The sequence below is a fragment of the Schistocerca nitens genome, chromosome 7 (genome assembly GCF_023898315.1).
Source record: "Schistocerca nitens isolate TAMUIC-IGC-003100 chromosome 7, iqSchNite1.1, whole genome shotgun sequence".
Classification (NCBI taxonomy): Eukaryota; Metazoa; Arthropoda; class Insecta; order Orthoptera; family Acrididae; genus Schistocerca; species Schistocerca nitens.
Genome location: NC_064620.1, coordinates 608,878,911 through 608,892,438, shown reverse-complemented (window position 1 = coordinate 608,892,438; position 13,528 = coordinate 608,878,911).

Here is a 13,528-nt window from a genome sequence, read left to right as displayed (position 1 = left end):
TTTACTTTTTTGTTCATCTTTGTCTTCAGATAGAAAGTTTTCCCAAAATTCCCTATCAAACTTCATTCTACTCACTTCAGGTTGTATTCTGGGTAGAATATTTTGGTATGTTCTATTTTTCCTGCCCCTTCCCCTTCAGGAATTACTACAATGTGCCTGATTGTAATTCCAATGTCTATTTGCTCCATTTCGCCAGGCTCCAATAGAAGCAGGTCTTATTTTACTGACCATTTCTTCTGTTTTCAAAATTTTTACTATTGTTTCCCTGATTTTGCCCCCACTGCCTATTTCTTGGTTTGAAATTCCTATTCTCAGGTCTCTGCCTCTCATTCATCTCCCCATTTCTTCTGTCATTTCTAAATCTGCTATTAAAATGATAATTGAAAGCTCTGTTATTGTTATTCCTGCTTTCATCAGGTCTGTCATTACATCTGTCATTTCTCTCCCATGTTAAATCCAATTTATCTATATATCAAACAAATTGTTCAACTGAATCATCAGGTCCGTAGACAAGACTCCACTGTTCCCTATTCGGCAACCTACATTTTAGAGCATCTATTTGGATTATTTCGTCTAGTGGTTTATCAAGATGTACTGAAGTTCTTAACTGTTGTTCACAAAAAGTTTTCATGGGTCCACTACACAGTTTGAAATTTGGCCCATTCAAAAATTGGGACTTAATTCTAGTTTGTTTAGTTTCTGACCAGAATTTGTTCACGAAAGCTCATTCTACCTCATTAAAGGACATTTTGGGTTTGATTGCTTGGTTTGCCCATGACAAAGCCATCCCATCTAAGAACTTCTTAAAAAATTTAATTTTCAAATTATTGCTCATTTTATCGGTCAAGTTGCCATTAATCTGGTACATGAAATCAACTCTCTGTATATTGCCCTCACATGAAAATGTTTTTATGTTTACGTTACTCTACAATGGACAGTAACTATAGAAACATTTCACAGCAACGGAATCTTAGATTTATTGAAATTTAGATTTAAAGTTCAAAATTTCACCTAAACAAGTGCCTACATCTTCTTTTAACTCTGTGAAATTATCATTTGCAATTTTCGTGAAATTTTGTATATTTTGGTCTGTTTCTGTGAATTTCTTCACAATATCTTTGTTGAGCAATTTTTTTAATTGTAACACTTCAACAGTAGCAACTTTTTCAAAATTTTCTACAAACTCTAGTCTCTTCAAATTTTTGGTTTTCGTGCTGTAAGGTATCAATTTCTCCTTCTATAGCCAACACATTTTTGGTATTCACGTCTACTTTTTCCCAGCACTTCTCTAAATTCTCTTGTCTCGCGAATCTGGGTTCCATGGTTGTCTAACTTTTTACAGATAGAATCAAGCTGCTGATCAAAAAAAGTTTTATGTTCATCAAATGATTTTTCAATTGTCTTTTGCTGTTCTTCTATCACCTGAACTAATCTATCCAAGGCTGATACATTAGGTTCAAATCCATGAAATGGTGAACGTACACTACTGCAGTCACTGTCCTCTCCGATTTCATTGTCCCGATTAAGAACATTATTATCAGTAATATCTACACTGTTTTTCAAGTTTCCATTAATAAACAATCTCAAAACATGAAAGTTCAAATAATTATTTCGTACTTACAGACAGTTGGTTCTCCAAGTTGCATTTTCACTTAAGTACACGTTGTAGTGTTACTCACTTTCTTCTCTGTCCTGTTTTCAGAAAAATGTTATATTATTTCAACAAGCAGATTAACTCTGAAACAAAATACAAGATTAGTTTACAGATTTACACTGCATCACAGATCCTCCACCAATAATAACATTTCTCTAACTACTCGTAATAATGGGGTGGATCGTAGTTACTCTATATGCTGCAGTCGTGGTCCTGAAAACATTTACAGTCACTGTAAAACAACTACTGGAGAGTTGATTTAGTTTAAGCTTGCATTAAGTTTCATAGTTTATTATACTTTCAAAACAAAATTAAAGTATAATTATAAAGGCAAACAATACTTACAATACAAAAGGAGCAGCTACACGCTCACTGTTCAAAAACCAAAACCAGTCTGAGACCTCTTGCCAACATGGCTGTAAGTATTTATACTTCCTTAACAATCCCGAACAATCCTCTGGGTTGTTTAAAATTATTATTTCATTAATTAACAATTAAAACTCTCATACTAATACAAATGACATATTTTAATGGTGAATTCTATTCTCTATATAAGCTGAAGCAAGTATGAACACTTAGGTACCAAATGTTAACAACACACTTGTTATATTTACTAATTACAGAAGATTCATATCATACAAAATGTTCTTGCCAATTAACAGACTTCTACACATTAGTGTAATTAAGATTCCATAATTATTTTCTTCATAACTTTTTCACAAGTACATATTTCCATACACCTCTATGTCAGAAACTGCTGTTTATGGTTAAAATTTACGCTTTTTTCAAAGTTTTGCTTGTACTGTTATGTTTCAGTGTCATGAGGCCGCTTTCATTACTGCTGCATAGCACCAAAATACACCATTTCATTCTCTGGGCTGATATAGCATCACTCTAAATATCCTCTGCACTCTTTAGTTTAGGGGAGTTGGAATGCCCTATCCAGACAATGTTAAATTTAATGAATTTGCTTCAATGTATTTCAGGAACCACTGTAGCCAATGACATGAAACTTTTATAGGACATTAAACTGTATGTTCTAAGTCTACTGAACTACAATAATTGCATTTCAGCCATTGTTTTCGGAAATATAATTTCTTACTTACATGGTTAAAATTGTGTGTACTTTTCTTATATGTTATCCTAAATAATTATACATAACATTATGTTATTTTTTAGTTCAGTAGACTCAGGATATGTATGTTGTTATTCCCTGAAAATTTGAATAGTCTGCTCGAAGTGGTTTCTGAGATTAAGGGGAAAAATGCAACAGAAAATGTAAATTTTCAGGAACGGATTCTGAAGTTTCAAAGGACCATAACTCACTTAATACATGCTTAATTTTTTTTATTTTTAGTTACTCAGGAACACCCTGCACCTTACTGTATATCAACTTTATCTTTTTCCAATTTTTTTTCTTGTTTCCTTCTTTCTGGACTCTTTAGTGGCCAACTGTGATGCATACTCTGTTTTATCAATGCAAGCCTTGTCTATCTGTTCCAGTTCTCTGATGCAGTTTGCTCCAGGATTAATTCCCATATGATGTAGCACTTTCATCCTACTAATGTTGCCATCATTAAAAGCAATAACAGCGTCACTGACACCCCCTGCCCCCCCCCCCCCCTTCAAACACACACACACACACACACACACACACACACACACACACACACACACACACACACACAAACAAACACACACACACACACAAACAAACACACACAAACACACAAACAAACACACACACACACACACACAAAAACACACACACACACACACAAAAACACACACACACACACACACACACACTCTCTCTCTCTCTCTCTCTCTCTCTCTCTCTCTAATGTCTTCATTCCAACAAAAACATTTTTCAGTAAGCGAGTCCATATAAGATTATAGAACGACTCATTTGGATTTTGAGTGTGACCATGCAGACACTTCTTCAGGAATTCAGGATTTGCCAGGTATCTGTAAATAGTTTTTATGATATCCATGACTGCTGCTGGGATGGAATGTTTAAGGCTGTATGAACTGTTTGAGTACTGGGCATTGTGGTAATTGCACCATGAATCAGGTCCAGGAGGGCAAAGGTGGTGTACTGTTTTTTCATCAGCTGGCAATCTGTGGAAGAAGGTAGCCCATACTGTCTGCTTCATTTTCAACAAATCCTCAGTAGTATTTCTAATGGCCATCCCATAATACTGCTGCAGTTCATCAATCATTTAGTCTGTCAGCCTGCTTCTTATGGTTTTACCATCAGAAAGTTTCATGTGTCTCAAACTTTGATTCAGCTTCCTCAACCTGGTGCCCATTCTCTTCTGGACATGATCAATACAAATGCATAATTTAACCTTTATAACACAGCAATCCATAGCCTTCCATATAAAAAAAACATTACTGATTTTACTAGATATTGAAATATGGCAGGTACAAAATTTAACATTTTCAACTGGTGAATATTATATTTAAAAATAAAATAAAATTCTTCCCATGTGAGTTTATAAGTGATTATATATACATATATATAATTTTCTAACTCCCCTTAAATCTCCTATATTGTGTGTGTGTGTGTGTGTGTGTGTGTGTGTGTGCGTGTGCGCGCGCGCCCGCGCGCCTCAACTACTTCCACTCTGACTATATAAGTCTATACCAGACGTCTTTTGAATTCATATATACATAGAATCGATGGCAGTTGAGTTATATACACCAAATAAATTAGTAAGAGATCCCACATGGTACACAAAACAGGTCACAAGAGTATTACAGAAGCTACAAAGAAATGCATGCCAAATGTAAAAGAATGTAAAATCCCAATACATGCAAAAAAGAAAAAAAGTTTTATAAAAGCTGGAAATATGGCGCCAACTTCAGTGTTAGAGGTTTGCAATACTTTCCATAGTGAAACTGTTCTGAAATCTGACAGGATCCCAAGAGATTCTGGTCATATGCAAAGTACCACTGTGCCAAGATGTAATCAATACCTTCACTGGGTGATAACAGTGGTGAAGTGCCACTAAAGCTTAGATTTTTTTGCTGAAAGAATTTCGAAAAGCTACGTTTGGTAACTAAGTAGGTATTTCTGTATTAAAATCAAGAATGACTGCTGACATGACTAATTTTATTATTATTATTTCGTTTGGCATCAAGGATACATTACTTGAATTGAACAGCAATTATGTTACTGGTAACAGAATATGCATATACTACAAATAAAATAGATTACATTCATTTATGGTAAAAAAAGTCTTAGATTAGATCGATAAATCAATAATATACAAATGGATAAAAACACTAGGATGAGTTACATGTAAAAGAGAAAATGTGGTTTTATAAACAGTAATACTGACAAACAGAGCTTCAAGTTGTAATAAAAACTATAGGCTAATATCTAAAGTATCCAGCCAGGAGATTGCTTCCTCAGAGACCTCGTGTATGCTGGTCAGAGTTCCAGCATATTTCCGTAGGGGACACTCTGTGACTATGTGGTGTATTGTTTGTCGTTGGTGTCCGCAGTCACACTTGGCACTTTCAGCGATTCCCCACTTATGCTTCAAGTCCTGGCATCTTCCGTGCTTGGTGCATATGCGATTTAGGGTGGTCCACAACCTCCTAGGTAGGTGGAATCCAGGAGGGACTCGTGTAGGATCAGCAATGAGACCTGCAGAATCGGGATTGGCTGCGAACCATTCTTCCCGCCATGCTGTTTCTGGTTGGAATCCTTCAGAAGTAAGCCTTTTTCCAAGTCTCCAGGAGGGTTTCCTGGACTTAAGACGTTGCCTTTGAGTGGCATCACAGTCCTGGTGTAGCGGTAACTCGGGATTCTTGGAACATTTCTCCCATTCCCTTTTCAACGCTGCTTGACGTCGTAACTTTGGTGGTGCAATATTAGACAGAACAGGTAGCCATTCTGTGGGTGTGGATTTTATTGTCCCGGATATGCTTCTCATGGCTACATTCAGCTGCGTGTCTACCATGGCTGTATGAGCGCTGTTCAGCCATACTGGGCTGCAGTATTCCCCAACAGAGTATACAAGTGAGAGGGCAGTTGTTTTGAGTACTGGTGCCTTAGCTCCCCAGCTTGTTCCGGAGAGTTTGTGTAATATATTGTTTCTGGTTCTCATTTTTAAAGCTGTTTCAGTTAGGTGTTTTCTGTATGTTAGCGAACGATCCAAGGTCACGCTGAGATATTTTGGGAATGGGTTATATAACAGCAACTGATTTCTAAAGGAAATTTGTGGTTTATAGCGAGCATGCCTATTACTCAGATGGAAGGTGGAGGATTCAGTTTTATTTCTGTTTACTTTGAGTCGCCATCCATTAAAAAATTCATCTAGAATTCGCAGATCCTGAGTGAGAGTCATTTCTGAAGTTGTAAAATCGTTAGCCTGCGTCACCAAGGCTATGTCATCAGCATAGATAAATGTTCTTGCTTTTGTTTCTGGCAAGTCAGCGACATATAAATTGAAAAGCAGGGGGGCCAATACTGATCCCTGTGGTAGTCCGTCATTTAAATTGTATACCTTGCTTACTTGACCTTTTAGGTGAACTTGGAATTTCCTGTTGGACAGCATGTTATTGAGTAGTTGTGCAATTCTTTTACATGGAATTATTCTTAAGAACTTAAGAAGCATGCCTTACCGCCACACTGTATCATATGCTGATGTTAGGTCAATAAAGATGGCCATTGTTTTCTTCAGGTCTTCGAAACCCTTCTCTATGTATGTTGCCAACGCTAGCACTTAGTCGCTACAACTGCGGTCTTGTCTGAAGCCAGCCTGTTCTACAGGAATGTGTTTCAGGATAGTTGGTGCAATTCTATTATAGAGTACTCTCTCCAGCAGTTTATAGCAGACACTTAGAAGTGCAATGGGCCTATAGTCTTCAGGATTGTTACCAGATTTTGACAGTTTCAGGATGGCAATTATTTTAGTTTTCTTAAAAAGATTTGGCAGTCTTCCTGTTGCAAGAATTTCATTAAACAGTGCAGTTAGCCACTGCACTGCACCTTGGCCAGCATGTTTAAGGAACTCCGGGTATACACCATCACAACCAACCGCTTTACCAGATTTCAGAGTATCTATGGCTGAAACAACTTCGGCTGCAGAGATTTTCTGTGCAAATTCGGAAGGCTGTGCTTGAGACATTTTAGACTTTAGCTCATGTTTTATTTCTTTGACTTTCTGTTTGTTGTTGTTGCTTGGTGTTCTTGTTATATTAACAATCCTGGCTGCTATTTTGTTAGGATTTATTTTGTCTGATGAGATATTAACTTTTGTGGCACTGTCAAGCTTTCTTAATAAATTCCAAGCTTTCTTACTTGAGTGTTGGAAAGACATGTTTTCAGTTAGTTCCATCCATTTCTTTTGCCTAGCTGAATCTAAGGGCCGAGATCAATTCATCTGCTACCTCGGTGTCTCGAGTCGTTTTAAATTCGTCGTACAATTCTTGACATCTAGGGCTCCATCCAGGAATGTAGTTCTCTCTGTAGCCTCTTGGAATATGTTTTCTGGCAATGGAATGAATTAGTCTAACAAAGCGGTCGTAGTACCTAACTTTAGGTGGAATAAACTGAATAATGCTGTAGTAGGTATCCTCCATGTTTAGAAGCAGCTTACATTACTTAATAAAAGAAAGGCCTTTGGTCCAGATTGTTTACCAGTCAGCTTCGTTTCAGAATATGCTGATACAGTAACTCCATATTTAGCAATCATATACAACTGTATACAGTCTTCAGGTGCGGATCTTTTGAAGAGCAAAGCTGCCCAAGCCACATCAATACTTCTAATAAAATTGCATGGCTATGTATTGTTGTCCTAGTTGTGTGCTGGATTCATGATTTTCTACCAGAGAGGTCAAAAATCGTTATAATTTATGGAAAGTCATCAACTAAAACACAAGTAATATCTCGTGATCTCCAAGGGAGTGTTATAGGCCCTCCGCTGATTCTGATCTACACAAACAATTTAGGAGGCAACCTCAGCATTCCTCTTAGATTGTTAGCAGATGATGCCATCATTTACCATTGTGTAAAGTCTACAGATAATCGAAACTAATTGCAAAATCATTTAGGCAAGATATCTGTATGGTGCGAAGAGTGGCGATTGTATCTCAATAAAGAGAAATGAGATCATGCACATGAATTTGAAAAGATACCTGCTAAATTTCCGTTTCACAATACATGAATCTAAATTTTGTCAGTTCAGCTTAATACATGGACATTACAATAATGGGTGAATTAAATTGTAACAATCATATAGACAATGTTGTGAGGAAATCAAACATACGACTATGATTTATTGGCAGAAAACTTCGAAAGTGTTACTTACTTACTTACTTACTTACTCACTTACTTACTTACTTACTCACTTACTTACTTACTTACTCACTTACTTACTCACTTACTTACTCACTTACTCACTCACTTACTCACTCACTTACTCACTCACTTACTCACTCACTTACTCACTCACTTACTCACTCACTTACTTACTTACTCACTTACTTACTCACTTACTTACTCACTTACTTACTTACTTACTCACTTACTTTCTTTCTTTCGCTAACCCGAAATAAGGGAGCATTAAAACGAAGTTGTTTCTCGTTTCTGTGAGATTTTCTGATGGAACTTCAATTACCAACTTTCTTCTAGAGTGTGAAAATATTTTGTTTGCACACACACCTACAAAAGGGGAAATGAGCATCATCACCAATTTGTTTTCCCCTGGCACCATCCGTGAGTGGAGCGAAAAAGATAGCTTGAAGGTGGGTTGACAAACCCACACCCATGCTCTTTAATCTGAAATTCAGAGTAATCATATGGATGTAGATTGTGTCGGGCATCACAGTACTGATATAGTATTCAAACGTTATGGGATGACTCGTCCTATGCATCTGCATTAATTTAAATTTTTTTTTTTTTTTTTTTACATTTGTAGAACAAGCTGCCATTCAACACACTAAACAGAAATTCATCCTAAATCAACCTGTATCCACCTAGAGTCCCTGTGCGTTACAGCATCATCACCAAACGGTACTCTGGGTTACGTGACCAAAGTGGAAAGCAGATGAACACATTGCCCCCAAGTGTAGAAGCAGGTAAATATATCTTATTTGCTGATGGTTAAACAGTTCTACTTAAGTTGAAAACAGCAAGAAATTGGTGGATGTGGTGTGCCGGACTGCTGATTCGAATTGTGAAGCAATTAACAGCCCATTGCAGCAAGAATGTGGGTTGTTCTGAACAAACATTCATTATGACTGAGTTTTCCTTAAGGACAATAAAGTGGAGAGTAGCCCTTTTGCAAGATTCAATGGTATTTGGCTATAAGACAATATGCAACACCTTCCCACTGGTACACTTAGTACATTTAACCCACCACGGAAAATGAATATGAGTATAGCAATCACTCTAAATAGTCACATCTAAAATATTTAGAAACATTCTAGAGAAACACTCCAGCATTTTCAGTACCTATACAGCTGAAAAGAAGGTAATCACAGCAATAAAGAGAAATAACGAAAGAATGGAATTGTGCAAACAAGTCGTAGCAGTACTCAAACTACCCCTACCTTGTGAGGCAACCAGTCTATGGGAGTAAACCACTAAATCAAACCTACAGCAGCTCACAATCTCGGCATATCTGATCCACTAAAATAGCTGTGTAAACTGGGTATATTTTGACCGATTTTCAGATTCAGATGTGATTATCGTAACTATTTTTCAACTGAGATGATGTTTAAGTTTCTCAATTTGCGGGCATATATGAAAGGATTAAATAGTAATCAGTACAACACATTTTATAAAATACAGAGAAAGTTATGGGAAAAATTGTTGGTGGTCAAAGTTACCAAAGATTCGGGGTTACATTGACTGGCCTCTATCTCTGCCACAACTGTCAACTACAATTCCATCTGTGGTCAATATTTCAATAACACAGTGAAACTTTGACCACCCAGAAATAAATACATTGGTCTAAATTTATCTTGGGTGTTTTATTAACATTTATAAAAGAGAAAACATAGTGTGGTACATAAATGAAACAGTGTCATCCATCATCAAAATTACAAAAATAATGGAAGTTACCAGGATGGAGTACTACACATATAGCCCCAAAATTAGTTCAGCGTAATACGCTCAAGTTCATCCAAATTAAACCTAAATCCTCATTTTAGAACATCTGGTGCAGTGAGAATTAGGACTACCAGTTCTTCACATATCAAGTCTGTGTCTGGCTTGTGGTCAAGCAAACTTCTTCCCTTGTTTTCAAAGATGTTTGACATTATACGTCAAACCTGAACCGCTGCTTAAAGTACAAACATTATAATTTGAGCAATGTATGGCTGAAATTTGTTTTTATTTGTTCTAGGTACATTAATACTCACAAATGAACCTTCATCTATATATTGACAAAAGTTTGTGTTTGTGAGTTTTACACTCTCACCAACACTGTTTAATAAATTATGTTCAGAAGGGTGCTGATCTCTTGTATCATTGGCCTCCAGTGCCTCCACATGATACACATCTATGCTGAGTTCCTCTGCATAGCCACAATCTGAGCTATCCATATATGAAATATCCAAGCTGTTCACAGATTCAGCATCTGATGACATTCTGCTTTCTCATGCACACCCCCTTTTCCTTCCTTTGTTTATTTTCTTCTCAGCTGTTTTGGCATCAGAGCTTGAGGAAGCACAATATCCTGTGGTGTTATTCCCTGTCCTGGGGGTACATTTATTTTTCTTCGCCTTTTATTAGCATTACCAGTATTGCCCTTACCTTCATGTCCCATGTTTTGCAAGATTTTCACAGCACAATTTTAAACAATAGGATTATCAGGCAAGTGTTCAATTACTTTATCGACCTTAAAGGGCACAATCCCACATTTCTTGAAGCTCGCAATCAAATTTTGGGATACTGATTCATTGTCTCCTTGCTTCATGTCACACACTCTCACAAAGACTTTTCAAAAGCTTGGGAAAGCTCTCTTTATTGATTGCTTGTGACTTTCTTCTATGTCTTTGTTTCCATGTGTGAAGGATCTGCCTCCAATACTTCTTCATAGGACCATAAAATGCTGCATCTAGTGGTAGACACACATGTTTTGCATTCTTGGGAAGGCATTTGAAGACAATGTTGTTATCCTTTGCTAATTGTAACATGTGTGGTGACAAATGACTGGAAAGATTGTCACCTATCAGAGGAACTTTAATATCAAATTTTCTTACATGTGGGATGCATAAATTTTGAAACCAGTCACAAAATATGTTTGCATCAAACCAGCCAGATTGGCTTCTTTCGTACCAAGCAAATTTTGGTCCACCTTCTGTCCAAGAGTCCCACATGCGTTCAGCTTTGTACACCACATAAGGTGCTAGAATGTGCCCTGATGTTCGTCCACGAAACATAACTGACACACTTGATTTTATAGAGTCCTTCAAACATTATGCATGCTTAACACCATACTTAAGAAGACATTTCTTCACTCCTGGATTGTCACATAAGTTTGTCTCATCATAATTGAAGATTCTACAAGGTGGAATTTCTTATGGTTAATGAGACTTTCAGATGATCAAAATACTCGAAGTGAACTCGCAGTAATTTCTGCCTTTGAGGTCTTCAAGTTTTGGCATTTCCGATGGGATAAGAGATCCTTATGATGCTTCACAAAACTGCAGGCCCATTCTACATCAGACGCTCAATAGTTTGGTACAGGCATTTGTTGAAGTTTCAAGAACATACCTTCACCATGGAGTCAAGCAGTATACTGCTCTCTCCTACGTCTATCTCGCAAAGAGACCATGAGGATAAAATCAGAGAGATTAGAGCGCACACAGAGGCATACCAACAATCCTCCTTTCCACGACCAATACTAGACTGGAATAGAAGAGAGAACTGATAGAGGTACTCAAGGTACCCTCCGCCACACACCGTCAAGTGAATTGCGGAGTATGGATGTAGATGTAGATTTGTTGGACCAAATTGAGATATTTCTTTTCCTCTTCTATCTAAATATAGCTTTCCCAAATATTGCAAGTCTTGCATATCATAAGGAAAACCCCATTCACTAACTGTCAAAGCATAATGAACAAATTTTTTTTCTTCTTCATTTGTAAACACACTGGTCTTCCACATTTAAGTTCATGTTTTGAATGCACCTTATTATATAGTCTTTGCTGCTGTATTCATTGAAATTGTGCTACTTTTAATTTAGTCTAATGGAGTCTGTATGTCTTCTTCACTGGAAGGGTTATACTGACTTGCAGCAGGCATCTATCTGTGACTTCTCGGCATATTGTACCTGTATAGGAGAACAATAGATGCATAAGAACACAATGACAAGAGTGTATTTGTAATCCTGGGGTAACATTGATTGGCAGTCAAAGTAAAACTGAAAAAGAGATGTCATGCACGTGACCTCAAAAAAAGTAATATACAGGTCGATGTGTACAAAAAGACTGATGGCTTTATAGTTATGTGATGTTGGTGGATTTTTCACAACTAACTTTAAACACACTTTTTCGTAAATGACTTCAAGTCTCAATAGGTTCGGCAACTGCTGTGTAAGAAAATTGACACTACATGTGCAAAATCTAGCGTACATTGATGGAACTTTTCCACCAAAGAGTATTCACAAAAGATGCAACTAAGGGCCAGCAGAGAGATGTAAAGCTTTTTGTGCTTCAGTGGTCAAAGTATACCTGGTTTACAGTTACAACTAAATCAGGGAAGAACCACTTATGGAAATAACAATCCCACACCTTTGACAGTATTTGTGGGAATCCACAGTGACATGCTCAGATTCCTGTAGACACTAACAAAAGTTGATATTCAAATGACAACATTTTACACACACTTCGTATACTTGGCCTCCTGTATTGCAGTGAGCATTATCTGAAGAAGAATGAAAGGTATGTTGAAGTAAAGGCATGAGATAGGAGAATAAAGAACATTCATACCCAGGAACTGCTTTTATCATTAGTTTGACATGCGCCCAGACACAAGTGTGCATGCGCGACGAGCATCACGTGTTCCTGAACTGATGGCTTCTACCCCGCCCCTTGTGGACAGCACCTCAAACAATGCAAATTCGGCTCCTGCGGGCCGCCGTGCAACCACCACTGACAACACAACTCGCACCAAGCGTTTCGCCCACAACCGTGCTGCCACAGGTTGCGCCCTCAGACAATGGACTCACTAACGCTTCACGAGCTCTACCGAGCTCTCCTGACCATGGTGCCACTGCTTTGGGCCGGTGGCCATCTTGTCACGTTGACTTCTGGGACACTTCACCACCTTGACTCCCGTCGGATCCACCGAGTGGCTCCGAACAACACGACCTCGGCTCGCCTGCCCTGCCCACCACATATTGTCAACAAACCACCTCCCATGCCGCCGGAAACATTTACGTTGTCACCAACGGCACGGTTCACAAGCTTCGCCTCATGCCAGGCCCCCCTATCTCCAGTAAACCACATCAACTTAGTCCCGAGCACCTCTCCGACCTTAAAAAGTAGATTTCTGAACTTCTAAGCTCTGGTGTCATTTAACCCTCTACCAGTAGCTAATCTACGCCCATTCATATGACACCCAAGAAAGACGGGTCCTGGCGCATGTGCGGAGACTACCGTCGACTAAACTCATAAACAATTATGGACACCTACCTCATACCCAAAATTGCCGACTTTACCAGTTCCCTCGCAAGTGCGACCACGTACTCTTCCACCCCCCTTCAGGCCACGACCACGTCGCTCACTGTTGTGGCTCACGATGCTCCGATCACTTCCTCTATGTCGGACTTCCACACTCTGTCAAGTGACTTCCAGCTCCAATCGTCTCGCTCTTCTCCAACCTTGCCATCTACTCAGGTCTTATGC